The sequence below is a fragment of the Nuphar pumila genome, chromosome 2, assembly GCF_984573655.1.
Source record: "Nuphar pumila chromosome 2, dmNupPumi1.hap1.1, whole genome shotgun sequence".
Classification (NCBI taxonomy): domain Eukaryota; kingdom Viridiplantae; phylum Streptophyta; class Magnoliopsida; order Nymphaeales; family Nymphaeaceae; genus Nuphar; species Nuphar pumila.
Window position 1 is genome coordinate 22,664,805 of NC_143250.1, and position 12,064 is coordinate 22,676,868.

The window sequence follows — 12,064 nt, forward strand, 5'->3', positions numbered from 1 at the left end:
GATGCCCCTCTCATGGAAGCTCTAAATTTCAAGAATGATAAGTATTGACTTTTAAGAGCATGACTTGCATTTTAGTAAGTTTTAATTTAACCTTGTTTTTAAAGCTAAGTGTTATTTTACATTTTTAAAAGTTAAAATAGAATGCCACATAGGATGGGACGGCCCACCTAGGGACTCTTACAAGATTATAAATTTTAGTTAAATTACAAGTTCCATTTCACTAAATAAATTCCTAATTAATTAAATTAAAATTTTAGAATTCAATTCTTTTAAAAACTAAAACGTAAAAATTAAGTGAAATGACAATAAATGATATTTGAATTAGGTTCAAATGTAAGGCATGTGCTTTTATTGAAGTTTCAAATATATATATATATATATATATATATATATATATATATATATATATATATATATATATATATATATATATATATTCTTTACTCGAGATAATTCAAATTCTTCAAAAATAATTTTTGAAGAAAGGAAATTTACTAGGGCTGATTCCCTTGGGCGTGTGGGTATATTTCATATTCTTAAAAATTCTACGTCGTACGTAGCCTATAGAATAATACTTATTACATATTAGCATTATCTAGATTTTTAATTTCTTTTCTAAAAATATCATTTTCTCAAAAATGAACTTCAAAAGCAATTTTCACAAGGGATGGTAGGACCCGTTGTCGTTTTGAATATTTTATTTTATTTTTTTGTAAATTAGTTTTCAATCTCATGTAACAAAAAATCAATTTTATTAAATTTATATATTATATATATTAAATTATCCTAAATTCATCTGAAATCCCATTTCACTTTATTTCAATAAAATTTACTAGCTATTTTATTGAATTTTTATCTTTTTCGTAAATTTGATTATGAATGCGGATTTCGCTAAAATCAACTCGAATCAACTTTAAATTTTCATAGGATATTTCTTATAATTCATTTTAAGCTAATTTATATTTTTACACTTCTTTCTTATAAAGTTCATCATTAATATTATTTTATTCATTAAAAATACCCTAAGGAATTTGTAGGTATTGCTTCAATATTCAATTTAAGATTCCAAATTTAATTTCAACAAAAATTCAAATTATCATATATTTCAACTTGAATTAACATTCAATTAAGTCTTATTTTAGATTCGAATCAAACTCAAATATAATTATAATGTTCAAGACATATTTATTAAATCCGAATTCAAATTCAAATCTGATTGAAAATTGAAACCTTGATTCAGAATAAATTTTGCACTAAAAATTTATTCTGAATCCTAATAAATGTTTGAATTATAAATTAAATCTCATCTTAATTTTAAATAATACTTTAGCCTTAATTCAATGTTATTTCAAATAAAATATAAAAAATATATGGGTTTTACATGCTTTCCTCCTTAAAGAAATTTTATCCTTAAAATTTAACTAAGGTTATTGATTATGCATAATTTTTGCATTTGATTCATATAATTCTATGCATGATCCATTAACAAATTGCATTAAAAACTCATTCTTATCGGTGTTTTTGAGAAATTGCTTCAGAATTGAAAATAAAGGTAAAATCATATTTTTAAACTTTTCCCTATGTTTTTTAGTGTTTTGATTAGTTTGGGACCTTTAATTATTTGCTTAATTAGTTTATGAGTTTTCAAATAATATTTTATTTAAAAGTGTTTTTTTATGAAATATGTTTTTTGAGGAGTGTATTTTAGAATTTTTGAAAATTAATTGAGATTTTTAGAAAACATATTTTTGACCTAATTTTTTAATATAAAAACCCAATTTCCAGCCATAGGGGGCGTCTTCCTCTTGAGAAAAAAACATGTTCCTCTGCCTTCCTCCCTCTCGTTCCCAACCAGTTCTCCCTTTTGCTCTTCCTCTCTCTGCCTCCTGTTTTTTTTACTTCAAATCTCTTCCAGGGACGGTTCTTCTTCTCTCCATCATTGGAGGCACGTGCAACTTGGAGGAAAGACTGTTTCTTCTTCTCAACCCCTCAATCGGAGCCGAATCATGAGGTTTGCTTCTTCTCCCCCATCTCTCTATAGTTTATTATTTGGATTAGTTTTTTTTTTTTAGAATACATGAATATTATTTCATCATTGCATATAGCATAGTTTAATCGCTGCATATAGTTTATATGAGTTTTGTTTTTATACACTGAAAAAAAAATAGACTAATTTAGTTTTAGCCAATTTTCTCGATTTGCATGCCTAATCATATTATTTTAATTGAATCGATACATGTAGTTAGATGTTTTCCTTTAACCACATTATATTTCATTTAGTTTAGGTCCAGATTTAGTGTAGAACTAATTTAGAATAGGTTCGTTATTTTTAGTCTTTATTATATTAATTATTTAGATTAGAATAAATTAGCTGATTTAAGGTTTTTATAATCTTTTTAATTTTTGTCAATTAGATCTGAATATTTTCTATTTATTTTTAGTATTAGAATAGTTTGGTTAGTGTTTAATTCATGTTCTTGATATTCATTAATTGCTTTAGTTAGTTTTATTTAATTATTAGATTAAATTAGATTAATCAGTAGAATAATTAGATATTATAATTATTTTTTATTTCCATAGAATAGGATAGTTTAATTTGATGTCTTTATTAGTAGTTAAAGTTAGTTTTAATTCCAGAAATTTAATTTTAGTAATTAGTTTAGATAATAGTTATTTTAGATTAATTATCATTTTTTATTCAATTAGATTATTGCTAGTCAATTTAGATAGTTATGATTTTTTTTCCTTTTAGTTAATTTTAATTCACATCAATTTTTATTTCTCCAGTAATTAGAGTAGTCTGGTAGTTAGTTTTACGTCATTAGATTAATTAGTTTAGACTTAAATTATTTAGCCGATTTGTTCTTTCTTTCAATTATCGGGTTTTCTTGAATTAGTGTAGTTAATAATATTTTTTTTGTTAAAAATGTGATTAGTTGTAGGTTAATATTAGTTTTAATTTAACAGCTAGTTAGTTTATTAGATTTACATTAAATTGTTAGTTTAGCTTTTAATTTTTGTCTTGATAATCGTTTAGAATAGAAATAAATTTCTTAGCCGATTCTTGTTTTGTTATTTAATTCATTCATGTACTTAGATAGATTAGATATAGTTAATTATTGTTATTATTGTTCAGATCTTATTAAGTTAGCTATTCCGTACAACATAATTGTTTTTGTGAGTTAATTAATTAGTCAAATCTTGAAATTCGATTAGTGTTTTTTCTTGCTTTTTTATTAGTTTCTAAGTTAGTTCTTTATTTTATTATTTCTTGATTTATTTATTAGATAGTTTATCATTGTCGTACATCATAGTTGTTATTTATTAGTTGTTAGTTTGTTATTCATCCTTTAGCATATTAATTAGTTTGTTAGATTAGTTTCTTGATTTTTCTTGATTGAAATATTAGATTTTGATATTGTTTCTTTGGGTTGTTATGTTTGGTTTGTGTTTTTATTTTGCAAGGAAGTGGTTGGACGTGCAGTAGGCCCTCAAAAGTACCCCTGAAGAGCCCTCTGAGGTCCCTCTGAGCCCTCAGAAGGCCTCTAAAGGGCCCCTTAAGGAATGTTTCATCAAGTGAGCAAAGAGTAAATGAGCTTAAAGATTACATGATAATACTCTAAGCATTAAAGGAAAGCAGTGCATATAAAGAGACTACAAGCTTAAGCAACTTAAGACCTCTTTTCCCTCTCTTTTAGATTAGGTTTATTTATTTCATTAATTTGGGTTTATAATAAAACCATTTATTATTCTTTTTGAGCCCTCTGCAAGAGGGTAACACATTCTAATAGTTAGTTATTTTTATTTTTGGAAATAAAGCTTGTTATTGTGTGGAATACAAAGCTTTCTCCCATTTCCTGAGTTCGACTCGGATTCACAACTAGTGTGAGCCAATTTTTATTATTTGGTGTCTGGCTTTCACAAAATTGTTTTTATTAAAAATATCATTTCATAAAATTTACATCAGTTATTTATCAATATAGTTCTGAATGCTTTGTGTTTATCATTTATTTGTTTAATAATTATAGAAAATTTATGCATATTACATTGTTGCTTGAGCGAGATTTGCTGCCTCAGCCTTCCAAAACCGAAAAAGAAGGTCACCATCTCCCAAATCCACTTTCCTTTGATAGAAAACCCATCCAAAACAACAAACCCTAGACAAATCTGAACCGTTCATTCAAACTTATCCATCCAACAATCGTCCATCTAGATGAATCTTAGATATGCACGAAACATATCTAAATTTGCCTAAAAACTATAAATAGGGATACACTCCTCCATGTTTTAGCATCTGGTTTATCTAGTCCTCAAGTCCCTTAGCATCATAACTCTGCCGGAATCCCAACAGAACATAACTTAGTCCACCTTAGCCTAGCCCAACCTAGTCTGGAACCCAGATCCCTGTCTCACTAGTCTTCTAGAGACGCACAACCGAAGTGTTGTTCGTGCTCTTTTGTGCTCATCAAACATAGAAAAAAGCTACCTAAGCTCGATTTGATTCTTATTTTGTTGTTTATTTCAATCATTTAATGCATTTAATCATGTTTTAGATTGACTAGTGTTTCATATATTGTTTGTCTCATATTCTTTTTGAGTTTCAGTGGTTCCTGTCACCAAACTTACCTTTTTATAGGATTCACAAAAAAGGTACAAATTATTGTAACACCGCCACTATAGATACGATGATCGAGAGTTTCTAGTTAGACTAATCCCTTGTTATCGGAGGAAAGACTCTTTACCTTAAAGAACATACCCCATATTTTCTCAAATTCGAATATGGTTTTTCGAACCCATGTAAAATGATTTTTTCAAGTGAGAAAAACTTTTGTTTTTGTTTTTCAAAAACAAAGGTGATCCACAAAATGATGATCATGATAGGACATTAGCTCAACTTGAATATTTGGGTTTCTAAAAAAATGGTGTTACGAGGTCGGTACCCTTATTTTCATTTTCATGTGTTTTAGGATCTAGATGCACCTCGAATCCAATCCACTTATTTTTAACTATCAAACCTTGTCATGGTGACACAGGTTTATCTCTCTCATTTTAAGTTCGTTTTTTTTTTCTTAGGCTCGTTGGAAATCTGATGAACAAAGATTCACGTCTCATGTTCGGCCTATTTCTAGATTATGTCATTACAATCTTTAAAAATACGCATGAATTGTAAAAAACAGTAATTTCTGTAACTATTTTTTGTCAGATTTGTTTTTCACATTTCTTAGCTATCCAATGATAAAAATCTCTATTTTTTTGGCTCGTTAGAATACTAAAAAACAGATCTAGCTCTACTTAGTTTTGAGCCATTGAATCCTTCTCCGGAGACTTTGTTTTTTTGAGTCAAAATTGGATACAAATTCCTTTTTTGTATAGAGAAATAGTCTACTAGTCAGCCTTCTCGGAAACGTATCTCTCTAACCGTTCACTGAATTGCTATGATTATGGTGGTATTAGAAAGACAAAAAAATTCTTTTCTATCCTTTTTATTATTTTTCTATTTTTCTGGCATAAGTGCCTAGAAAATAGCTAGTTTCAGTCGAAACAGGGGCATCCCACCCTTGTTCAACACATGTTTTAGGGTTGTTCCTAGGGTCGTATCTTAGCACCCACTTGTCAAAATCTTGTGTATCATATGTAATTGAAAAGGTATTTTGACTATCTATCTTTTCTCTATTGGGACTTTTTCCATAATATGTAATATTTTGGTAAAAAATAGCTGCTTTATCTGCTACTATTTTCCAGACTTAAAAGATTATTCAGAAGAATTTTCTTTTCTTGGATCATATCTTATTTTCTTGGATTTCACAGCCCCAACTCCATAAATCTGTGCTTGCATCCTGTCATTGTTTGCTTTTGTTTCATCGGATTTTGGATATAGCTTTTGGGTAAGATCCATATCTGGGTCCAAGATCTGATCCACTTTCCTTTTTCGTGCGAAAAAACCATTTTGAAAACAAAACATAGCATTTTGGCATACAATTAATTTTTTTCTATTTTGGGAAGAAATTTTAGGTAGATTTGGTGTTTCTTTTTTTGTCTTAGATATTTAGCATAATTAATTTAGAAACTCTTCTTAGGGAATCACGCCATCTAGTGTCCTTTTTTCTAGAAATATCTTAAAACCCTAACAAGTTAGAGAAGTTAGCATGATTGAGACATTTTTTGTTTTGTGATTGTTTCTTTCCTATTTTTATCCTCTCTCTCTCAAGATTCTGATTGTAGGGTTACTACTTTATATTTGATTTCAAAACCCTATTCCTGTCCTATATTTTGGATCTACGGATCCACCCCACTAATATCAAGAGTCATCAGCTAAGGTATATTAGTGGTGGTCCAAGGAGATCGTGAACCCACTTGCAACACCAAGAATCTTAGTTTAGGTATATCGTGAAAGGTCTGGTATGGAGAAAGCCCGTCATGTTAGATCCATTTGAAGTGACCTCACAGATTCGTGGAGCTTTTGAGGAGATTTAAGAAGCCCATTTTTTTAAAAAAAATCTAATATATTTTTTGTATGCTTAAATTGGACTCTTGTTTGCATTTAAATCCTAAGTCATTATTCTGCCAGTAGATCCCAGTGATCCGCCAAGGAATTTGAATATTAAAATGAGCCCCACTTTCTATAACCCAAACTCACCTAAGTCTACATCCATGATTTTGCCTAGGAATACCCAAAAACTATCTCTAGGCACTCAAAAATTATGATTCATTTTGGGTGGAGGTTCTCTCCAAGGAATGGGAGGGGTCTTTCAACTCAGATCCTCAGGTCAACCCAATAATGCAAAAATCGATAGTCAAGAAGGAAGAAAAACAGATCCTAAAGAAACAAATCCAGAAACAGAAGAAGATGAGGTCCAGATTGTGCAAAAGGACAAGAAAAGGAATTGCCCACGAGCCACCGAGAAGGCCTACTCTCGAAGAATTAGAAAACTCAAATGCCGCTTTGAAAACCTTGATCCAAGAGGTACAACAAACGTTTCTTGAGAATGAAGCTTCGTTAAGGCAGTACAAGCGAAGTCATAAGTGGAAGGTTCAAAGCATTCCTCTCAAGTAGATTCTGCCTATTAGAATCCCTAAAGTGATAGTCAGAGTCAACCAACCGCTTCCCAGTGGCTATGAAGTTGTTCAGCAATGTCCTAGTGGATACAAAGTTGTCCAGCCGTGTCTTAGTGGCTATGAAATCATCCAACCTCATAAGTATGAAGTTGTCCAGCTTCGTCCCACCAAATATGAAGACTACACAAATTGTCTTCAGAATGACTGCACTTTGATCAGGTGGTTCCTTAGGAGTTTTGAATGGGAGGCTTTGTCTTGCTTCTCTACTTTGGATGCCCATCAAATCCTCCAGTTCTCCACTCTCATGAATTTGTTTATTGAACATTTTTTGTTCAAGATAAATGCTCTACCGATGATCAGTGCGCTCAGGACTTCATCAACCGATGGAGGTCAGTGTATCACTACATGAAGGACCCTATCACAAAGTCCCATGCCATCACACTGATAATGAACAATTTCAACCAACCATTAAAGGGCTTATTGGCTACCCAAAAGTATAATTCATTCATGGATTTCATCGAAGTAGCCAGTTAGATGGAATCTAACCACATGAGGGGAATATATGAAGGCCATATAGTCAAATCTGGGAACAACAAGGACTCTGGGACAAAGAAATCTGAACCTAAGAGTTAGGTCAGTATTATTAACCTTGAAAAAGGCAAAAGACAATCTAAAGCATCCCAGAACCAAAGTCAGCAAAAGCCTTAGGGACAATACAAGCCACAAGAGGACCAACAACTGAAGTACCAAAGTTTCAACTAGAACCCTAATTGGATCATAGAACACAAGTTCACTCGGTTATCTCATTCCCTCACCGAGGTTATGAAATCACTGTTGAAAGCTTAAATAATAAGATTATCATCAATTCATAATCCCTTGGTTGTCAAGGAGAGAGATCCCTCTAAGTTTTGCAAGTTTCATCGGGCAACAAGACACAATATAAAGAGATGCATCATTCTAAGGCACCTTATTCAGGATCTTTTGGACAAAGGTAATCTCAAGCTGACTGGAGGCGATGAGAAAGCCACAGTATATGAGGACCTAAAAATTTACACCAGCCCGTTCCTCGACCATAAGCAGAGTAACAGTCTTGAAGCCATAGAAGTTCTTAGTCTAAGAGGACAATCAGATTAGCATTCTCGCCTAAGAAAATCACAAGTCTTGGTGATACCTCAGGTATATGTCATTGAAGAGGACATAAGAATATATCATCAAGTTCCCAGATGGACCACTATGTCAGTTGACAAAGTTGGACAAGTTGCACAGAAAGAAATCAGGAATCTAAAGAAATTTAATGCCGTATGCCTTGACCAATCTACAGGAAAATTTGCCAGTCACCTTCTGAGAGTAGTACCCAACAAAAAGTGTCAAAGGGACTACTGTCTCTTGTCATCTCTTTGGACCGAGCAAAAGGAGTAGATCAGCTCACTCGATCCGAAAGTCTTTACCAACTAAAGTATACCAAAAAGAAAGTGCCTCTCCTCCCTAATCAGATCAATTCTTGTCCACAACAACCTCTTGGAAATGAAAAAGAAGTTGTTCCTGCTAAGGCAGAACCTCAAAAAAAGGACAATATGATATCAAGAGTCACTTGTTCAAAAAAACTGCACTGATTTCCATACTAGAGCTCATTCAAGTGTCCTCAGAGCACAGAAAAGTGATGGAGGAAATCTTGAACAAAGTCAAGGTCCCTTCAGGTACTAAGCCTAAAAGCCTGGCGGCCTTGGTCTCTCAAGTCATAAGGGTCAGTTGTCATAAGCAAATGTTGCAGATCTGGCAATTATCATTAGCAGTTAAGGCAAGTTTCCAAACAAAAAACCCACGAGGCCTAGTTGTTATCAAGGAAAAGGGAAAGTTCTTTAACGACAACACAGGTTATCATCAGACATTCAGGAAAGTCCCATAACGACAACTCAGGTTATCATCAGCAGAAATATTTTTTTTCCAGCTCCAACAAGGTGTCACCAGTTGTAGCTAGTTCTCATTAACAGATTTTTAATGATAAACCAAGTTATCGTCAGGAGAAGCCCATCAAGCAAGGCTTTTTATTCCCAAAGGTCCCTTCAGTCATCATTTTTATGCATTCTTTTAAGCATTTCATGCATATTGTCTATGTGTTCATTTAAATTTTATGCACATCTTATGCATTTATGCATATTGTATCCTTTTTGCTAACCGCTTTTGTGATGCAAAAATCCTCTATTCATCTCTTGTCCTAATAGAAAAAGCCTACCTAGTCCTATCTTATGATCCACTTGTAGATATATGGACATTAGGCCTATATAATGTCTCACAAATTGATAGAGCAATCCAAAACCCAATTGAAGAGCACAAAACCATCCCAAGCCTAATTTGGTCTCAGACGTGCATACTTAAAAAGCTCCATTCCATTCCACTTTATTCTATCCTATAAAAAAAAGTCAAAATAATGCATCCCATTAATTTTATCCCATCAAATATCAAAATGTCTCAGAGTTTTTTATGCTTTTGACCCAAAAAGCTTGTCTCTATCTTCATCTTTTCAAGAAGAAATCTTTGTCATTTGTCAAAAATGTCTGTCGTTTTCATGTGATTCTGAGCAACAAGATACTTGTTTCATCTTTATCTAACCTCAATCAACAAGACTTTTCACTCACAATACTGAGTTCAAGGGAGAGCCCTCATGTGAAACAAGGTACTAAGCTTAGTATGCAGTCTAGCTTCTTGGCCAAACCTCTCTGCCTATACAAATCGGTGCAATAAGGGAGTCTGTTGTGTTAAGCTATGTGCACGTCTTTAGCTCACATCAACCATAAAGCTGTCTATTTGTCTTCTATTAAAGATCAATTTTCAAAAATGCCTTGTCAGTTACGATCTTTTGCTCTTTACTTTCTTTGTTACCGATCGAGCTTTGCATACTGAATAACAAAGAGGGTAATATGTAGAAACCCTATTTTTAACTGAGATATTTTTTTCATAGAAAATACATGTTTTGCTATCTTCAATCTGATGTTGGCCCTATAAAATGAGTTCTTTCAGATTTTTTTGTCAACATAAAAGTTGTAGAGGACATTTTTAACTTTGTAACACATCAAAAATTACTCCAGTCTGACATCAAAGTGAAAAGTTATGGCCAAAATATCATTCACTATCCCTAACAACAACCTGAGGTGTCGTCAACTCCTCAAGTATTCTCGTCAGATCTCAAGAATTATTGTCAATACTTTCTAGTTGTCACCACCAACTTTAAGTTATCGTCAAAGGAGACTCCTCTTTTTGGAAGGCGATGTCATCTACCCCTAATGACAATCTAAATTGTCGTCAGCATCTGTTCAATTGTCACCATTGTTCACCCAAACTAAAATTGTCATTAACACCTATCATTAACGACAACTTGTGTTGTTGTTAGCGCTGAGTTATTATTAACATTAGTTGTCGTTAGCAGCTTGTCATTAACCACCTTTTTAAGCGTGCCTCTTGAGTGAGATTTGCCCCCTCAGCCTTCCAAAACGAAAATAGAAGGCCACCTCCCTCAAATCTATTTCCTTATGATAGAGCACCAATCCAAGGCAACAAACCCTAGATAAATCTCAAACGTTCGTTCAAACCTATCCATCCAACAACCATCCATCTAGATGGATCTCCAATATATAAGAAACAAATCTTGATCTGCCTAAAAACTATAAATGGGAATGCACTCCTCTCTATTTTAGCATCTGAATCTCGACAAAACCTAACTTAACCAATTTTAGCCTAGCGTAGCCTAGTCTAGGACCCAGATCCTTATCTCATTAGTCTTCTAGAGACCGTGCCTAGCCAAAATGTCCTTTGCACTCTCTCGTGCTCATCAAACATAGAAAGGGCTACTTAAGTATGATGCAAGCTTTGATTCTTATTTTAATGTTTATTTTGGCTATTTAATGCATTTAATCATGATTTGGATTGTCTAATGTTTCCTATATTATTTGCTTCATGTTTTTTTGAGTTTTGGTGGTTCCCGCCACCAAACTCATCTTCTGTTTATAGGATTCAGATACAACGATTGAGAGTTTCTGGTTAGGCTTTGGAGAAAAAAAGGCTTTTTACTTTGAAGAACGTACCCCATATTTTTTCAATTTCGGATCAGAGTTTTTGGACCCACGTAAAATTATTTTCTGAAGTAAGAAAAACTTTTGTTTTTGTTTTTCAAAAATAAAGGAGATCCACAAATTTATAAATAAATAATAAAAACATGACCACGTAGCAACATAAATAAGAATGAGCTGTATATAAAATATCAAAAGCATTAGAGTTTTTTCTTTTGTACCACGCGTCCAAATCGATGTGTTCTTGATGTCTCTATCCCTATGTTGTTTAATGTTTATAACTAAGTTTCAGAGGTACCAATGGGAGCTTCGCTTGTTTGGTAGGAGCTGTTAGTGCAGGTCACTTTGTTTTGGGACGTGGAAGGTTCAAGACCCAATGGAAGATGTAGAACCGGTGGGTCTGCCTAACCCCAGCTTGCCTATACAACAAAACTAAGTTTCAGAAGGGGTCTGGGCCCCACAGTGGGTCCAGATGACCGGACAAAGTTACCCTGGGTTTGAAATCAAGTAGACAATCTCTCTCTCACGTGTATACTTGGGTCGGTTCAGGTCAGGCTTTGTCAGACCCGTTTCTGACACAGGTCTAAGTATTGAACTCAGACCCGGTGGTTCGAGTTTCTAGGTCCAGGTCTGGGTAGGTCATGGATGGGTCAGTGGTTCAGGTATAAATTGGGTTGAGTATATTCTGGTTGGGTTTTGAACAGATCCGTTTTTTACCGGTTCTAAAAATTGGAGCCCAATGGCTTTATTGGGTCTAAAAATTGAACACGGACGGGACCTAGTTTGATTTGGATTTGAAATTATAGACCCGTATGGGCTATGGATTTGGGTAAAAGCAGGTTGGATTTTAGATATTCATTTTTAAATCGATTTGGGTTTGGGTTGGTTTGGACGATACGTGGTTTTACGTTTGGGATGGTTCAGGATCAGTAGAGTATTAAGAA